Raw genomic sequence first — 21,592 nt, forward strand, 5'->3', positions numbered from 1 at the left:
TCTATCATAGTTTTAGAATTATCAGGCCAGGGTTTGAAACAGAGCTATATGCCAAGGCTTCACTCTTAATATGCAGGTGTCCAAAGCCTATAAATACGCGATACCAATTCGTTACCATCGATTTTATTCACGTTTCTAATGAGAATATCATTACCATCATGTGAATTAATTAAAATCATAAGATACCTATAATTTTAGATTTAAAATCAAAGGCAAAATTTAAATTTTCCCATAAGTAGATATACCTATTAATTATAGAATATTTTAATTTTTCACTACCAAATAACAGGTCAGGCACCGACCACATTTCGTTCCATGTGAATAAATAGATACCGGTCATTCAGTATTTATAATAAAACCCTAGAAGCATACTTTTAATTTAACATTAAGTAGGTACCTACGTTTCAACACTTTTTATTGTATTAGTGCCAATGTGTATCAGATATTTTTTATATCTATCATTAATGTCTAATACTGCCCTAAAGTAAAAAGACGGTGTTTTTGTCACAGAACAGGTTAATAAATATAATTCCGATAGGTTATATTCAAAACACTACATTTTGACGCATGGTTTTGAATGTGTGAGTGCCCTATGACAATGAACCACGCAATATGGACGTGTAATACACCAATATTAAATGAGTGTTAATGTACAAACCGAGAGCAGTATTGTCAGTATTCGACGTAGACGTATTCTTGACACGTGCTTAAGTTTATCCCGCATTCTTCTGCACTCGAGATTGGTTGCTTGCTACTCATTACCCGTCAGGTATTTCGGTTCTATTATTTCTATTAGTTCCCTGGTTTTGTTTTAGTGAAGTCAGAAAACCCAAGATTTAAAATACTTCTTCTCTTAGATTAACTTTATCTCCAAACAATTCAATAATTTTACATAATATAAAAGAAAAAGTAGTTTAAAACTTAAGTTCTCTGACTTCACTAAAACCAGAACACTGTCTTTTTACTTAACAAGTCAGAATACTTCATACGTTTATTAGTTGCGCTTATTCGTGTGTAATCGGATTATTAATTATTTAAAACTGTGTTTTAGAATTGATCAAAAACTAACTTTGTTTCAAAACCGCGGAATATTAATAATGACTGCATTTATAACTATTGAACTGTCAATAACCTGTATATATAATATAATATATGTAATCTTTGTTTGCGTTAGAATCATAATCACAACATGTTTTCCTCTGTTTATTACGTGGATATTTTCAAAACAAAATCTTGTCATAATGAAATAATTATTTACATAATATTACAGTGCCAACAAAACTCATGAAATGAATATGTTTTTAGACGGCAAAAAGACAATAGACTATGTATGAATCTTCGCTGAAGTGTAAACTTAGAAGACAGTAATAAATACAAAGTGTAAACAAATCAGAATAATAATTATTGTTAGTATTGTGAACGCAAAAGAAGAATACGCGACAACGAAACTGCAATAATTGTTTGATCAAAAGTTCGATAAACTTCTCTACCGTGTACAATATATCTTTTATAGTCACCAATGAACTCATTATTACGTAAATAAATCCAACGAGAATTTTTAATAACACTTAATTGATTATTATTGACAATACAAATGCATATGTTGCGTAGTAAATTCTACAGCAGAAATCGCTTAAGTCAATAACGGATTATCGGCGAAGACAGTTGTTATATAAAAAGAAAACATGAATGCTTCGATTCGTCAATGAACTGTGGACAGAGTTGAAACAAAGTATTATAGTTCAAGTAATGTGTATGTTAAAGTGATTATCAAGAGGTTGATCAAGAATCATTGATGAAAATGGAGGTGGTTCAAGCTCCTATGCAGCTTACTCAAGATAATCAAGATCGGTGTCAAGGTAATTAAGATTTTCAATTATTTTTATTCATTTTGTTTCTTTCATAGCGTTCGTTGTCTGTCAATTTTTGGTGCAAATCGACTGTTTAATCTGCAAACCAGCTAACTTCACTTTTAACCAAAATGATCTTGGTGGAATTTCTTTATAAACTAAGAACAACTATGCTCTTTATATAAATTTCCTTTATATATAAAATAGAAGCTAAAATAGTGTATTAATTATTCATAATTCAAATTTGGAATAGTTAAATTCCGCTCGATAGTTAAATTATTAAGTTTTCTCCTTCTTGAAAAATTTGCCCAAATGGAGTTAGCCGGTTTGTAGATTAAGCAGTCGAAGTTATACTAATTAAAATATAGTACTTGTTCTACTTATTTTAATATTAGTCAGGATCGTCTTTTTAACCGGTATCAAGTCAATGAGTTAACCAGTCAACTGGTCAACTAGTTTATAGCAGTGGCGAGTGGTGGAGGTTGGCTGTTAAGATTTGACATAAATAGTGCATACTAAACTTTTCTAGTCATACGTATTTGTTTTTATGGAACAAAGAATACAATTTTCGCATGGTGCTGGTTAGTTTTTAAAATTCAATTAAACTCTGTCTAAAGCAAACAATAATAGTTTAGGTATGCTATTGGCGATCTGACAAAAATAATACATGTTATTACAGATTGTGTTAGTTAGTTTTTTTTAATCCATTAACTCATTAAGTGCCGACACTGCGACTGGCGCGTTTAGGTTACCTGGCCATTAGATATAATTAACATGATATTTAAATGTGGTAATTATAAATTAATTAATTAATTAACAGGTCAGCAGTGATTGTATTAAACCCTGCCTATACCAAAATATAATCATAGTGTAATGTTTATTTTGTCATTGCCAAGCTTGAAGCTATAAATACATAAATTCTATGTAGGTACTGAACCCAGAATTTTATTTTTACATAATTCGGTAAAGTTTTTTCCCTTCAAAGAAATCATTCCATACCTAATGGGTCAACATTCGATATATTAAATAAAATTCTTCTATCAATTAAAAATACAAAAAATGATGTATGGTTGCATGGCATAATTTTAAATATTTTATAGATAAACGAATATTTTTGACTATTAGGTTGAATTCGGACTGAATTCATGCCAATAAAGTTAACCAACTGAGCCACGTGCGTTTTATACGCTACTTAATAGTTTTTAGATCTTGGGGAGCTTCACAAATTAAGTCGACGTGTGCTCAATAAAAATATGTACATTCTCAAATCTTGTGAATTATTTGTTGAATAAAAAATATATTTATTAACATATAAGTACCAAATGAATCTTACAAGTTGCTAACTCAAGACGTTCACAGCGGGACATGAAAATCACATAGTATTAAGAAAAGAAAAACATTGCCCATATAATTAGGGATTGCAATACCAAATAAAACGTCAATACTAGTTTTTCGGTATTTCTTATTGAATACCGGTATTTTTTAAACATCGAAAAACAGAAGTAGGTGCTTATCAATAAATATGCAAAAACCTACATACCTACATTTATTATGTTGACATTAAAAAATATGTATTGATCAAAATTATTGTAGAACTAGAGATTTTTTACAAATAATTTGAAAATATTGATAATTTTAATTAAAGCCCTCAAAAGTTCATCAAGTGCAAATAAGTCCGGCTGCAGGAAAAGCTTCTTAAATTCAACACTTGTACAGTACAGTCATCAATGTAGAATAATTGAACATTTTCGTCACGGATGTTTTCTATTTAGAAAAAATATTATGATAATTCATCGTGACAATTACTTATTTTTTCACCTCTATTGGATTCACTCAATATATTTGCATTTTAGCAGCACATAACTAAAAAATCATTTTCAAAAACATGGTGTGCTTTTTAATACCGAAAATTCCGGTATTTTGTATTTTTAAAACCGGTATTTTGGTATTGATGAATACTGGAAATACCGGTATTGCAATCCCTACATATAATATATACCTAATAGTAGATGAGAGATAGGGGTTTTGTATTTGACCGACAGTCTAAGCACAACATACTGACAAATCTTTCCACCGACGCGCCCCGAATATTTAAACAGAAATTGCAGTTTATAATATTTTCGTAAGGAGAAAATATTTTTGTTTTGGGAGAGTAATGTTATTTACTGTACAGGGATATTTTGTATGCATCATGCCCACTGCATTTGATCCAATGTGAAATTGTGCGGATGCGTGTTTTTTTAACATTCTTTAGCAATATTTTTGTTTTATTGAAATGCATAATATATATTTATATCAATGGCGAAGGGTGGATGTAGGTTGTTAAGATTCACTATAAATAGTGCAAACTAAAGATTTTGCCTTTTTTAAACTACCTTCTTACTTGTTAACCAAGTAGAAAATAATTACAAGATAAAAAGAACTTTTTATATACCACGTTTTTAAATTTTCTGTTGAATCATATAAACTTGACAAATCTATGTATTAATAATTTAGAAAAAATAAGGAAATTGTCAACATTTCATTATTTTTGCTATTTTGCAACAAACAAATATAGAATACTGAAATGTCATTTTGATTTCCATAGTAACGCACGTATATGTTAATAATTTAGTTGCTAGGACCACCTCCTTAGCAACCAATAATAGTGGATTAGATTACGGATTTCTTCTGAAATATTTTTTCATACAAAACAGAATTAACATAAAATGAATTCAATTCTACTTAAAGATGGCTAAAAGTATTAAAATGATGCAATGGCATCGTGTTCTGTTATATTCTAAAAGTTTCAAATGTCTAGCTAGTCAGGAAGTTAGTTAAAAATTGATTGCAATATTTTTACTGGATAAATAACCACCGGACAAACAAGATTACGAGCTAAGAAAAACGAGGTAAAATATCATTGTACTATGTAGGATATAAGAAATATTTTTATTTTTTCTATAACTCAGTGATTGTGTACCCACCTAAGTGTATTACTTGTCAAGTAAGAAAGGTTATAGTTTCTATAAAACGTAATATAACATTATTTATGAAAATGTGTTCTATCGCAACATTGCAGCGTCGTTTGTACCGACGGCGACGGTGACAGCGACGGCGATTTTCCAACCGACGCTATACCGTTGCTTAAATATACACTTCGGTCAAAAAATATTACTTTTCATAAATGATTTTATAATAACAATACTCTATGATCTACGCAAATGCCTTATAGTAGTTTATGTATGTACAGCAGTGGCGAAGGGTGGAGGTAGGCTGTTAAGATTCGCCATAAATAGTGCACAATAAACTTTGTCAGACATACGTATTTGTTTTCATTGAAATAAGATAATCACACTGCAGCATACTCTCAGTAATTTGCCGCTCGATTATTCGACAACTACTATAATTCGCACGAGTTGAAAGCACAAAATCTCTTTCGTAAAAGGTACGTCAATCGCGAAAAAAGTAATGTACCTGGGAGAAAAATGCACTGTAATCACGCGGCTTAAGCGTTGGACTATCACGCCGTGGGTCTCAGGTTCGAATCCTGGGTCTAGCAAGTACACATATTGTTTTTCAATTTGTGTGTGTGAGTCAGGGTATGGACCTAATAGGTTGAGCAAGTGGCTGACATCCATTTCTCGTAAAAAAAACAAAAATCTGTTAATACAAACCTCTACTCTGTGAAGGCCCATATGATCCTATTAGGATCGGACATGGTCGGAATAATCCGCCGCTTTCACTTATTGGACACTTATCTGGTTTGTGGGGTGGCGGATTACTGAGAGAGTAAGTATTGTATTTCTGCTCAGTAGAAAAATTCTTATGTGCGTGTGATTTTAGGTTTTTAAAGGTTTGTGATGCTAACAGATTTGGAGGCACCTCTGTTTAAAAAAATCCTGTGCAATAAGGTGATATAACAATATGTACCTATTACAATGGGTATAACAATACAACAATAGTTATGTTTTCAAGATTTTTGATGCTTCGATTATTTTTTAAACAAAGATATCGATACTTGACCGCAACAGCTCATATCCGTTGTAATATTTGTATTCGTTCCTTCATTTTCCGTTCTTTATTGTGTGCCACCTCTATGCGAAGCATGACCTACCTACCCTCACAGGATGTCACTGTACATCAGTAGCGAAGGGTGGAGGTAGGCTGTTAAGAACCGCCATAAATAGTGCACATTAAACTTTGTTAGTCATACGTACCTATTTGTTTTTATTGAACTAAAACTACAATTTACAGATGGTACTGGATAATTTTTAAAATTCAATTAAACCCTGCAAAATAAGAATAAAGAAAGAGAAAAAAATAAGAATGAAGTGAAGTGGGATCATTCATATTGATTTTTCTCTTACCATAATAAAAAATATCAGATTGGGAACATAGAACGTTATGCACATAGGATTTTTGTCTATTGTATGTATATTTTAACTTTGATCGAAAACCATAATATCAAAAACGATTTTGTGCCTCCTGTAAAACTTGACGTGGGTTACGTCTTTTTTCCTTTCAACAGTCGATAGGTAGGTATGTTTATGAAACTGTTTCAAAATACTATTTTTTGCGTTACATTTAAAAGGACCCTCTACTTCTACTAAGTGATTATCGATTTTAAAATTTCGATAAGGGATTCACCTAGTGAAAGGATTATTTTATTAATTTCTGATTGGGTCATAATGTCCTTAACTGATTCTTCAAACAGGTATATACATCGTTTTCCACCTCTATTGGAAAGAGTGTTAATACAAACCTGTAACACGTTAGAAATTCGGTCAATTAGGATACAATATTTGTTTTTAAAATCACCGCATGTTAAAGGCTTCCCAAATTCGGTGACATTATTTTATTCGCATTGTGACAGATTTTATTTAATTCAATTTTAGACAAAGCTCCAAAGAATTGATTAAAACTCCCTTTTGCTTTCAATACAACAAAACAATGAATGAAATAATATAAAGAATTAAAAACTTCTTTCATACAATCGGAAACAATGTTTTTCTTTTCTATTTAAGTCCATTTATAGACTCTGTTTCATCTAGTGTTTCCGGGTTCAAAAACAATCTAAAAAAGGTATAGAAATAATATAATAAAGTCTATTGGATTTACAAACGCACTGTTATACCACATCTGAATTTTATTCATACTTACAAATATCACAAATAACTCGCTATTTAATAATATTAGTTATATATTATCAAATGTGAAAAACATTTTCACATTAAATAATGTCATTAACTCATAAAAGACGATAACTTAATAATTACCATGTACATGCAAAATAATTCATCATGTGTAGTGTTGATGGGCTATTATTTTTTTGAAAGAATGTGACAATAGTTTGGTAGAGCATATTCTATATACTACGCAGGACTCAAAATAGACCGGAGCGCACCGGAACGCCGTTCCAGTTTATGAAATCCCCAAAAGTATTGCTCCGTCTCGTGGGAAAAAATGTATATTTTAATATTTTCGTAAAATTATTGAGCGCTCCGGTTTGTGTAATTTTCTATTTCGAGCGCTGATACCTCCTTGAAAGGAAATCTAGAAAAAAAACACTCGATGATAACGGACCCCCTTATACCTATTCTTTAGCTTAGACAAATCAAGTTCAGAAACGGCCTACCTTAATTTTTGTAATTATAAGCAGTTTTTCTCTCATCTGTAAAATGAATTAAGTGTTTAACAGATCAAAGACAATAAAATTATCTAATCTACAAAAAACATCATTACATAATATTTTTTAAAGTTTAAAATACATAATTTTGGTTAGCTCATATTGCAATTATTAAAAACACCCAAATTTTGAAAAAAAAAACATAAATATATTAACCTCACCGGATCGAACACGGAGCGCCCGAATGATAGGACATCGTCTTCGCAATGGACTGCGAGGGCGGCTATGTGATCTAAAACTGAAAACTCACAAAACGCCCGAGAAGGCATGGAAAATAAGTTTGGAGTTGTAAATTGGACCGTATTTGCAGTTATATAATGAAGAAAACCCACGGAAAAAATAGGCTATAGGGAGAATGTTTTTAGCTGTTCACAAATGGATGTGAATGTTCTAGTGTCCGGAATCATTACAATAGACGGTCTATATTTCGCAGAAAAATAATGTCCCGGTCTAAATGCCAGGAAGGATTTTTATTTTTCTTATTTATATTCCCCAGTGGCCCTGCGCACCGTTCGGGGACAGGAAATTAATCAGGCCCGGATTAAGGGATCTCACGGCGGAGAGTCAAAAGAAAAAGTATTAGAGATCCGTAATGCTACGAGGGGTCAATTTTTTTTACTTTCATAATATTTTTTGAATACGTACAGACTGGCTGGAATATTATTTTCTACATTATTTTTTCATTAAAGCACTTTGACCAATACGCCATATAATTTTATTGTAATATAATATTGATTTTTGAAATACAGAAAAGATAATATTGGGTCGATTTATCATCAATAAGGCATTTGTATACTAGATACATATTTTTTATTTGTTGTATATATCGCACCCTCGCAACTGAACCGCCACAAGTCCAAATTTACGTGTTTTGAGTTAATTACTACGTTTAATTGTCTATCGTTCATAGTATATGTACTGAAAATTTCATATCTCTAAGTCATCAAATTCAAGTCAAAACTTCATTCAATATCTAAACATATTTCAAAAACACATTACAAAAATGCGAAAAGTAAAAACTTCAAAGCTGATTTTCTCTGTTTGACGTTTTTTGGATTGTGGCAGTTTAGTTGCGATGGTGCGAATTAATATGTATAATAATCGGAAATCAATTCGATCCTGCTTTTTGTATGGTGCCATCTTCTATCAAAGGTAGGCAAGCGATTTTCAGTACATCTCCTTATCCTTAGTCAGTCATATCAGAGCATTAATTAGTAACTTACAGAAGTTGCATAAACAAAAGAATCTTTTTTTGCTGCGCCTCGGCTGCCCTTTACCTTTCTCTGCGTTACGATAAATATAACTATGACCTTTCAGGAAAAATATAAATTTAATATTAAAATTGTCCTATCTCTATTATGTTGATAGATTTTTGATAGCACAGATTTTCAATACACCATACAAATCAAATGTTTGCATTCCCATCGCTAGAAAGCCTCAAATAAACGGGACTTTGCCGGCAAGCTTAGGATATCTCATCTTAATCAATATAATATGTTTAAAATGATTGGGTGACTAGGTACAACAAAATAATGACCTAACCTAACCTAACCTAAATAAATTCCACAAAAATTTATGTATCATTTTTCTTCTGGCTGTTCTGTTTTGTCCGGTTACCCACTAAATACATTAGTGGTATTGAAAATGTGCATCGCAGTCATACAGTTTGCTCAAAAAATGCAATACTAATTTAATCCGTTAATGCATAACCAGAATGATAACTTTGTGTGGTTCGGTGTTTTGTTTTATCATTAAATTAATAATTTAATATATATTTTTAATTCGCTTCAAAATACAGCCTTTTCTTTTCGCGTTGATCCTTTCACAATATTATTCTTTCGATCATTTATATTTCTACTTTATTTTGAAATTTGTATATAGGTACCATATTTTGTTGGAACTGTTGATAAGTGGAAAAATAGTACTAGTTCTGCACATTGACGGGTAGAAAAAAGTTTGCATGTCTGACTATGATAGAAAGATAAAATAAAAAGATTCGATTAACAGATCGGAAAAGCTAAAAAAAATTCAAAACTCTTACAAATTAATACATTTTTAATTAGGGCGACGTGAATGAATATTTACAAGCATCCCATCTCAGTTTTGATATCCGATCAATTTTATTAAAAAAGTAATTGGTTACATGTAAATTGTATGTAAAACATTTCACCGTGGCACAGTTCGCCGTGAGCTTTCTATCGGAAAGAGATGACCGTGTACTATACGGTATCCAATTTTATTAGATTCAAAATGAACATTAATTCAATTTTCATAACTGATTATGGCAAAATTTATGAATTCAAGAATGAAAACTTAACCTAACCTAACCTTTGTTTGCTGGTGGCTTTCTGTTAAGTGGAAACAAACAAAAACCGTGTTTTATTTAACCATTAATTTTATGTCAGTAAGTGCTATACGACCCAAAGAGGTTGGACAGTTTTTAATATACCTACGTGCAAGATTAGTGAATGCGCTCTCTAAAGACATGGACATTTTCAATGATGTAGGTACTTTGCATTTTTTTGTAAAACTTTATTTTTTACAACGTTTCTCTTAGGTCGTAATCTTATTTGTCCGGTACAAATCTTGCAATCGATTTTTAACTAACTTCCCGAGTAGATAAACATTTGAAACTTTTAGAATATATCAGAACACGACGCCAATGCATTTTTTAATACTTTTAGCCATCTTTAAGTATAATTGAATTCATTTTTAGTTAATTCTGTTTTGTATGAAAAGTTATTTCGATACCATTATTGGTTGCTAGAGGGTCCTAGCAACTAAATTATTAATAATATATACGTGCGTTACTATGGAAATCAATATGAAATGACATTTCATTATTCAGTATTTCTATCAAGTACAAATTTTTTTGATCGTTTAAGCTAGTCAAGTCAAGTTTATATGATTCAACAGAAAATTTAAAAACGTTGTAAGTATATAAAAAGTTCTTTCTATCTTGTAAATATTTCTGTATAAAATTGTATGATTTTTGTTTTCAAAATTTCCTTTTTCTGTATTAAATTGTACTGTATGTTGTTTTTGTTATTATTATTATTATTTTCTATATTCTCGTCTCTCTTGTGAGGTTAATATTTGTTATAAAGTAAATCTCATGTTGTGTACGTATTGAATTGTTATGTCCACAATATTTTGTTTTCTTAAATAAATAAATAAATATTTCCGATACAACATTTTACAGTAAAGTATAATACGGCGAACTGCATACGTACAAGTTTCCGGACACGACATTAATAATAATTATTAAACATGTATTATTTTATCTCGCTTGTAACCCTGTAATGAGTGACAAGAAAACATGTTTTTCTATCGTTTTGTATGCATTGCATTGACATATAAAACGTAGGTGTTGGTTGATGATGCCTGTTTGACTTGGAGTGAATCTGAGGACCTTTATCTGTTATCCTTAGATTAGTATTCAGAGCGAGTCGGGCACCTCAGCATAGGAATTTCGGCAGTTGGTCGATGGAGGGCGCTTCGATTGGAACGTGGCCATTCAATTATTATTATTTGATTGCGAGGATGGATTCGCAGAAAAATAAATTGTTTGCGCGCTTTGTGAATTATAAAAAAAATAATATTATAAAGTAAATTCTGCCAGATTATTTTTATTGAAGTATACAGGGGTGTATAATTTTGAAAAAATGTATTAAGACTTAAATTAAACAGGGGCCTAATTATTCTTACAAAGCACCTACCTAAATAATTTTATACAAGAAGTTACCTATCTTTCATCAGAAACTAACTTATAAACCGACTTTCGTTTTATGTTAGTGCCGAATCATATTATGAGTCGCCTAGTATCATAACTCACATTTTGCAATTTTATAATTTTTTAGTTTAGTAGGTAAATGATTCTAAAGGCATTATCCTATACCTATAAAGAAAAATAATTGGCTATCAAAAGTCACTTTAAACCTAAGCCATGTGAAATTGCTTGACAAAGTTGATTGTTGGTGTAACTCACATTTTTCAATGAATAATAACGTGAGTTCTGTCATCAAGGCCTTTCTAACCAACCAGAGAGCTTCTATTTCTCATAGTGTGATGTGTATCTGCAGCCTTTGGAGTATTATAGATATTAAAAATAATGTAAATCGACTGACTCACTTATTAATATTCAAGGAAGTTGAAGACTTTTCTTCTAATTACAAAAAACAGTGCTCTGGTAGTTTTTTGCGATTATCTCAAAACTTGATTTTTTGAATATGTTAGTTATGACTCTATGCAACTTTTATATTGCATATTATATTACACCTATGGTGGTCAAGTTACAGATAAGTCGTTTATGAAGCAGTGGGTTGCGGGTTTCATTCCGCACTTAGAAAAAAATGCACGGTGTATTGTTCAACGCAAATATACCATGTATTGGGCGAATGATTACTCATATAAGAAGTCTGTAATATAACCTCCACTTTGTGTTGGATTAACATGCTCTGGTTAAAAATGAGTAGTGTAATTTACTGTGCAAACTTCATTTACTTACTGCTACAACCCATGGGGGTCTGGCTAGACTCGATAATTCTCGAAATCACCTCTAATCTTCGCTTCATACTGAATGTCGATTTCTTTGTCATGCGTGACTCGTCCATCCTGTGTACATTGCCCAATCATCTCATTCATCTTATTAAGGGGATCGTAGTGTTACTAGCGGTATGTATCAGTAGAATACGGAGTATGTGATGTAGTATTTTTTTGATAATATTTACTTTTTATTGACTTTAATAAACATCGATTATTCTATAAAACAAAAACGTAGATAACTTGATTTTATTTTATTTATATCGAATCGAGCTTCAGTATGATCGCATTACTGCTCAAGTTAATAATAAATTTATCAATCCTCAGCATGGCCCCCACATCCTGAAGCGGGACCCAAGGCTAAGATCTTTGTCGGGCTCCCTACCTATCGCCAAGGTTAAAGGCAGTGTGATGCTTTACATTAGCGTTTTCCAAATGGTGTTCATGGTAAAATTAAGGGTCTTTTTAATACTTAAATCCACTTGAATAATGGAGTTATCACGTAATGACACAATTAAAAATTACATTGCACAACCACATATTTTAAAATATAAACAATAATAAAGGAAAATAGCGCCGCAGGCGACTTTTTTTTAATATTAGAGAAAATTTGTCATTTGTGTTTATCTCACTTATTTGACTAATTCGCCACGCCAGGCCCTCCATGAGCCCGGGCCCCCAGGCTAGAGCCCTGTCAGCCCCCCCCCTTGTGGGTGCCATGACACTCAGTACAATATTCAAAAAGATAGTAATTTGCGTTTCTCTCAACCACCGAATCAAACTCACGACCTACGGCTTCAGAGGTAGGCACTCTACAATGTTTGTAGCCATCGTGAGTATGTATGGATATCCTCAATAATTATACGATAAAAAATTTGTGATTGATTAAATATCTTTTGAATACACCCCTGAGTATCCATTATATCGTAAAGGCGTCATTCGCTCGTCAGTCACGTCTACGTCAAGCGGGTCTACGCCAACCGTAGAGGGTAGCTCGTAGCACCGAAGAGCCGTAGCGGGGTGCACGCAATCACATCACAGAATTAGGACGCACAGTGTCGAATGCGTGAAAGAGAGAACATGATTCTATTTCAGTAGCGTTCAAAAAAATATTTATAACAAAAGTAGTTAAATATAATTTATTATTATTTATCATTTATTTTTTATCAGGATTTTGATGTCAAATTATGTTTTGTTTGACATTTTCAAAAACTTTGGAATATTCGATAACTAAACAATATTTATCTTCTATTCATAGAAATTTTGTAATATATTAAAATATTCAAATTTTCTTTTATTCTTTCGACATGACTACGCGCTTATAAAATAAATTACTGATGCCATTATTAATTTAAATATGTCCGCTATAATTACCTCTGTAAAATGGACTAATTATGCAGTCGAAGCAAGTCTGCCACCAAATGACAAAAGGTATTTCCATGCCATTTTTTTTGTTTGTTTGTTCAAAAACTCTATGGTAAATTTCTAAGCCAATACATTAAAAAATCGGTGTGTGTACTTATGTACACGCGTTAGAAGTTATACTTCTTTCTCTTATTATGTTTAAATAAAACATCACCATCATATTGTATTTCTAACACCGAACCCGTCTATTGGTGTGGCCACACCATATCACACTGGCCGGCAGAAAAGAAAGAAGAGGGCGGGCCCAAAAATGTCAAAACAGAAAGAGATGTCGCTGACAAGTTCCGTTGATGAAATATATAAAAAGAATAGCCGGCAGGATTATGATCCTATTTACGTACCCTTAATACATATCACTCTTATAAAACAAAAAATAAAAAACCAAAATATTATTGCTGAATGTACCTACTTTGGAAAAAAAAATCTCAAAACCTGTGTTTGAAAAATTTAGCAAACCGCTATTTCGACCATTTTTGCTTAAACAGATGACTGTACAACTATTTTCATTAACAATAATAATTCATTACAAATCAAAAATAAAATGTAGCCAATTTAATGGTTTAACTGAAACGTGATATTGGCTTTTGTGATGAAACATAATAATTATAATTGTTTTCAATTATTATAAACCGCTAATAAATAAATTGACATGGGATATACGACAAATAGTGTCCTAAACTGTAAAAATATGTATTTTTATGTATGAAGTGTCTAAATATTGTAAATTTACAACATACCAGTGTTTGAATTATTTACCAACTCAATATTCACAAAATTTATTTATTTATTGATATATAATTTTACTCATAAATAGTACTACATAAATATAGCCTCAAATCTTAATGAATAATCATAATAATAAATTGTGTTGCATCAGCGCGCGCAACTTCCGTCACACGCCAAAAATACACTCTGATCTGTTTTCCCAAACGCTCCAAAAGAAGTATAACCTCAAAAATATATACTTGCACTTGAGAAAGAAATCGTTATAATTAATTGTTGTCACATCACGAAAGCAATGATAAGAAGATGTTTACGAACGAAAGAAGAATGGTTATTTGAAACATAATATTTATCAACCTCCTACATTTTTATTCTCGTAAATTTGTGTTGGTTGTATAATGGGACACTCATGTCCTGACAAACGTATAAGTTACTACTCGTCCATTGCGGAACGCTAGTTACCTACATGTACCTCACCGTGAAATGTTGTATCGGAAATATTATCATCATCATCATCATCATCAGCCTGAATCTATCCACTGCTGGATGAAGGCCTCTTCAAGTTGCTTCCACTTCTCTCGGTCCTGTGCATTGCGTTGCCACGTACTTCCGCAGAACTTTATCATTTCATCGATCCAGCGGCCTCTAGGTCTACCTTGTGGACGTTTTGTACTTCTTGGATACCACTGGATGACTAGATTTGTCCAACGATTGTCTCTTCTTCGAGCTATGTGTCCAGCCCATCTCCATTTAAGGCTTTTAATAAACTCTATTACATCGCAAACCCTTGTCTGCTTCCTTATCCACTCATTCCTCTTTTTGTCCTTTCGCGTTATGCCCAGCATGCACCTCTCCATACCACGTTGTGCTACTCTAAGTTTCTGGATCTCTCTTTTACTTAGGGTCCATGTTTCACACGCATATGTCATCACGGGAAGCACACACTGGTTGAACACTTTGCGCTTTAGGCACAGTGGAAGGTCACTTTTGAAGACATTATTCAGGCGGCCAAAAGCACTCCAGCCTAGCTTTACTCTGCGAACAATTTCATCAAATATACATCCATCTATAGATACTTGTTGTCCCAGATAGATGTAGCTTTTCACCTGTTCGAGCTGAGTGCCATTGATGAGGATCTCTTTTTGGCCTGCAAAGCAGTTGAACATGACTTTCGTCTTTGTTACATTTATTTTCAAACCTACTTTGTTGCTTACTTCAGCGAGTTCCTGCATTCTGCTTTGGAGGTCTTCTGAGTCTTGCGAGAAAATTACTATGTCATCGGCAAAGCGCAGATGACTCAGGTATTCTCCATTTATGGGGATCCCTTTGTCATTCCAGTCAAGTTGCCTGAATAAGTCTTCAAGGGTAGCTGTAAATAGTTTAGGTGAGATTGTATCACCTTGTCGGACTCCTTTGCTGATAGGAAATCTGCGCGATGGTTTATGGAGATTTACAGATGCTGTTGCGCTACTGTATATATTATTGAAAATATTTATATAGCGTCCAGGGATTCCTTGTTTTCTGAGTGCGTCGAGTATTGAACATTTCTTTATCGAATCAAACGCCTTCTCATAGTCTATAAAACCCATGCATAGTGGCAGTTTGTATTCCTGGTACCGCTCTATGATTTCTCTGACGACTTGGATATGGTCCATAGTGCTGTATCCTCCTCTAAATCCGGCTTGTTCTCTCGGTTGGTTCTCGTCTAGTACATTTTGCAGACGGTTTGAGAGAATTTTTGTGAACGTCTTGTAGAGAATAGGGAGTAGACTTATTGGACGATAATTTGCTAGGTCTTCTCTGTCACCTTTTTTGTGAAGAATGACAATGCTGGCATTTTTCCATACCTCTGGGACATCCTCTTTGCATATGCAGGCTGTGAACAATTGTGCAAGTACTTCATTTGCATCCTTTCCTGCTTTTTTGAGGATATCTATCGTTAAACCGTCTTCCCCGGGGGCTTTCCCACTTTTCATGTAATTTAAAGCATGGGTTACTTCCCAGGATGTAATTTCGGGAGTATGGTCTTCCGAATTTCCATTTCTCTGAAGATCTAAGTCTATAGTCGTATTGTCAGTGTCATCACTGTAGAGATCGCTGTAGAACTCTTCAACTCGGCTTAACAAGTGTTCCCAATTTCTGACGATAGAACCATCTTTTGCTTTTAGTGCTGTGATTTGACGTTTTCCTATCGACAAGCATTGCTTGTTTTTGTTTAAACTTCTGCCTGCTTTCACAATTGCTTGTATGAGGTTTACATTGAATTTACGAAGGTCTTCTCTAATCTTCCTTCGGAGGGTTTTGCAAAGTGATGAAAACTCCATATCGTTTTGCGCCTGTCTATCGCTCTTGGTTTTCCTTCTCTGCTCCATAAGATTCAATGTTGCCTTCGAAAGCTTGGTGGAAGGTGTAACTTCTGAGCTTTTTACGCCTGTTTTTTCTGCACATTGTAGAATAATATTCGTTATATCCTCCGCGTTGGATAGGGAAACGGTTTCGTTCTCATCTAAGAAAGCCGATAGTGCATTTTTGAGTTCATTTTGGAATTCAGTATTGTTCTGCAGGTATACGCGAGCATTTGACTTCTTCTGCAGTTTGGATCTTTCTGATTTGACGTTCAATCTTATCTTACATCTCACCATCCGGTGATCACTGCCGGTGTTAAACTGATTGATCACCTTACAGTTTAAAAATGTATATTTTCTGTCAGTGAGGATGTAATCGATTTCGCTGGTCCTTCCTGTCGGGCTTCTCCACGTCCATTTACGTGTAGGTTTATGTTGAAAAAAGGAATTCATGATGTGAAGATTGTTGGTTTCAGCAAACTCCACAAGCATGTCCCCTCTACCATCCCTTGAGCCATGTCCGAAATGTCCGACCGCTACGTCATCTCTTTGGTATGATCCAATACGTGCATTGAAATCTCCCATTATGATGTTGAAGTGGCATTTACTTTTATTTTTCAAGGATGTTATTTCCTCGTAAAACTCTTCCACTTTTTCATCAGGATAGCTCTGTGTCGGAGCATATACTTGCAAAATCTGAATGCGGTACCTAGCATTGATTTTAAGTATCACGCTTGCGACCCTGTCAGAAATGCAGTTGAACTCGACTATGCGGTCCCTCCAGGCTTTGTTGACAACAAATCCAACACCGCTCGTGCGTCCTTCATCGGTTCCTTTGGAGTACAGCACATGTCCGCTTTGTAAAGTAATAATACTCTCACCTTTACGCCTTACTTCGCTGAGTCCGACAACATCCCAGTGGATATTCCGGAGCTCTTCTTGAAACTCTACAAGTTTGGCATCGCTGGACAATGTTCTTGCGTTATATGTAGCAATGGTCATCTGTTGGCAGCCTTTTCCGGGTCTCCGGGGATTTTTAGCACCCTCTGCCTTCCTTCGCTGATCGCTGCCGTGATCAGTATCAGGTTGGCCTCCGGAGAATGAGGGCCGGGTTCTAGAAGTTTTTGTTTTCATATGAAGGTTTTGGACATAACACACCACGCTGTCCAGACGGGTTGGTGTGTGGGAAATATTATATGGCCGTATATTAAAGATCGTTCAACATCTTTGGGTCGTACAATAGTCATCATCATCATCAGCTGGGGACAATCCACTACTGGATGAAGGCCTTCCCAAGCTTCTTCCAACTATCTTGGTCCTGTGTCGTTCGCTGCCACCTATTTCCGCCGAACTTTACCAGTTCGTCAATCCAGCGGATTTTAGGGCGACTCTGTGAGCGTTTCGTGCCCCTTGGCTACCACTGGATGTCCGCATTTGTCCAGCGGCCGTCCTTTCGGCGAGCAATGTGCCTAGCCCATCTCCATTTCAGCTATTTGGCAACGTTTATTACATCGCGTACTCCTGTCTGCTTCCTAATCCATTCGTTTCTTTTACGGTCCTTTCGCGTGATGCCCAACATACACCTCTCCATGCCTCGCTGTGCGTCTCTTAGCCTTTGGACATCTCTCGTGTTTATGGTCCACGTCTCGCAGCCATACGTGAGCATGGGTAGCACATATTGGTTGAACACCGTACGCTTAATATATACTAGTAGTACATAATAGTACTGACATAAAAATCGTATCTAAATAAAACACGGTTCTTGCCAGTTTACACTTTACAAGATAACAGGACGAAACCGGTCCTAATTTATTGATTAAAAGTGGAATAAGTACTACAAAAAAAACTTGCGTTTTATTAAATTTAACAACAACTTTACAAGATTTACTGGATTATTTTTTAGGTTAGGATAGGTTTGCATTTATGAATTCATGAATTTTGCCAAAATCAGCTATGAAAACTGAATTATGTTCATATTGAATCTATCTCGGTGCTATAGAGATGACCGTATAGTATATGGTCATCTCTTTTCGATAAAAAATCTCATGGCGAACTGTGCCACGGTGAAATGTTTTACGTACAATTTACATGTAACCGTTTATATTATTATGTATTTGTATTAATAATAGTAATGGCTAGTCAATAGATTAAAAATTTACCCTCGCGTTGAATATTTCAAAACTCCTCTGCCTATTTGGATCCCACTCAGAAAGAGCGAGACGGCAATACTGGCAAAGTGAATCGGCGCAATCCGATGATTCGATTTATCTAATTGGCGCCGCGGCGACAATTTTGCGCGGGAAAAGCGTCGCTCTTCAAAATTTGTAAAGTGTTCTTTTTATTTATATTTTTACGTGCCTCTCTCTAACTCTGATTTTCACTTCGATTGTCGCAATTTTGGCTTTATTGTATTAGCGCTGTCGTATTGAATTAGTGTACTATACGCATTACCTGCCCAGTAACGAAGCGAATTTTTTTTTATCATACTGTAGATTTAGTATTTTTTTTTTACTAATATTAAAAATAAATATATCTACATTTTATGAATTCATATATACTTACTTAAGAGCAGTAGCGAAGGGTGGAGGTGGGCTGTTAAGATCCACCATATATAAATAGTGCACATTTAACTTTGTAAGTCATACGTATTTGTTTTTATTGAACTAAGATTACAATTTACAGACGGCGTTGGTTAAATTTATAACATAAATTAACCCCTGCCTAAGCTAAACCATAATAGTTTTGGTATACTTTGGGTGAAACGACAAAATTGTGCACACTTTTTCATTCATACTTAAGACTTTGTTATTAAGAATACGTATTACACATTATTGTTGGTTCATATTTTTTACAAACCTCTACTCTGTGGAGGCCCCTATGATCCTATTAGAATCGGTCATGATCGGGGGGATTTTTTAATTCCTTAAGCCTTGCCTTAGCCAAACTATAATAGATACAAATATATTAGTTTATCTATAAATACCCAAAGTTATGTGTGATTTAATTGCAAAATCTTAGATATTTTATAGATAGACGAGTATTTTTGACTATTAATTGTCTATTATGGCTTAGTTTGGTTCAATTAAATTTTAAAAACTAACCAACTCCAACTGTAAATAATTGTTATCTTATTTTAATGAAAACAAATTCAAATGGCTGTAAAAGCTTAGGGTATAAGGTGGATCTTAACAGCCTACATCAACCCTTCGCCACTGCTTAATAGTAAGTTTATCTTATGTCCAAACAGAATACTTTCATTAACTATTTTTTTATTCAACGAATAATTCACAAGATATAAGAATACATTCCAATAATTATTGAAGATACATAATTTTGAAAACACTTCTAAGAAAATATATTAAAACCAATAGAAAAATTGTGAATTATTCGTTGAATAAAAGAAAATGTTAATTAAAAATTATTAGCAAGATCAAAGTAGGTTACAACAAAAAAAATCTTGTAGTGATCTGTGACGTCGGTTAGTAATTAAAGTAACACCCACTTTAATTTAAAATACAAAAGCCGATCGCCAATATTAACTCAATTTGGATGACGCCTATAGCATAGTGGTGCATGGGTGCAAAACCCGAGAGATTCAGGTTCGATTCCTGCTGGGTGTCTTACTTTCTTCAAAAACATTTTTCCTATCGGTTATAATAATTCAAAATTATGTATGTAGAATACTTTCAGACACACGCAATTTGAAATTTTTCAATCGCTTGATACTTATTGACTTCTGCGTTTTTTGTTACTTATAAAAGTTTCAGGATTCTATATGAAGTATAATATATAAATTGAATAAATGACACGCTAATTTGGAGGCAATATACTGCAATATTATCCCAAACAAATGATAATTCTACAGTATTTGACAACGTTTATGTACAGAACATAGTAAACTTAGATTTTTTCAGAACGGCATCTAGACATCATTGGCCGCAAACAATCGATCTATGCGACACGTACGCGACCCTCTAATCTCACGAGAAGGGGCGCAAGTGTTCTTTGAAAGAGGACGAATTAATTTTCAATTTGGATCAAGTGGGAACCCCTGTCACCCCTGTTAAGTATCAATATACCTAATGCGTAAATATCAACCAGTAACCATTGAGAATATTATTATATTATTAGAATGTAATCATAATAATATGATCAAAATGGTATTGTCTTCATCATCAGCGTTAGATAAATAAAAATAATAGGTAGGTACGTTATAATATTAATACTATCGACATTTGAGTCGTTTCCATAGATATATCTCATTAGTTAACTCTATTAATTCCCAATTCCCAGAATAGACGATTTTACACCTCTTGAGTTTAGTATTATCAATTATTAGGTTTTGACGATTTATATATGCTTATTGAGTGTATTAATTTAGGCAGAAGTATGTAATTAGTTTGTTTGGTTTGTAAGAACCCCTCCTCGGGTGAAGGCCTCCTCCAAAGAGTCCCACTGGACTCTGTTTTTGGCTATTTGTAGCCAATTTGGGCTCGCTGTTTTTATGATGTCGTCTTGGCTAATTTATAAACATTATCTAATAGTATTATATACAAAATAAAAAATCTTACTATAGGTATATATGTATTATACAAAAATAATAATAATTAATTTTATATAAACTAGAAAATAAGTAGATAATACAATCATAGATAGATATATTTACATAATATATATATTCATAGGTTATATATTCATTAGATATAGTTAATTAACTGTCACTTACTTTTGTTTGTAAGAAATAAAAAGGCTTTTTTATTTTATTTATTTATATTGAGTGTATTATTATTGATAAGGAAAGGGGTTTTTTAAAAACACTACAACAATTCATAATTTGTTTGTTATCCGTATTTTATTAATTTAATAGGTAGGTGAATAAGTTTTTACCTACTTTATTGTATTGATTTGTTTCATAAGTTAGAGTTAATTGTATTCGTTGCCAGTGTAAATGTGCCTTTTGGTGAGTGTAAGTGCCTGAAGATGCCGAAAGGCGAAACCCGAATATCACTTAATTATTTTTATCACAAAATAAATTTTCC

The 21,592-nt window shown here is 33.4% G+C and overlaps 1 protein-coding gene across 1 annotated transcript in view; it reads left to right on the forward strand.

Moving 5' to 3' along the window:
* LOC147075252 (photoreceptor-specific nuclear receptor-like) overlaps positions 1–21,592 on the forward strand; it is a 160,203-nt gene that overhangs the window by 26,007 nt on the left and 112,604 nt on the right. The window lies entirely within an intron of this gene.

This window comes from Rhyacophila brunnea, unplaced genomic scaffold (genome assembly GCF_057557595.1).
Source record: "Rhyacophila brunnea isolate RB1 unplaced genomic scaffold, BYU_Rbru_1.0 scaffold_15, whole genome shotgun sequence".
NCBI classification, from domain to species: Eukaryota; Metazoa; Arthropoda; class Insecta; order Trichoptera; family Rhyacophilidae; genus Rhyacophila; species Rhyacophila brunnea.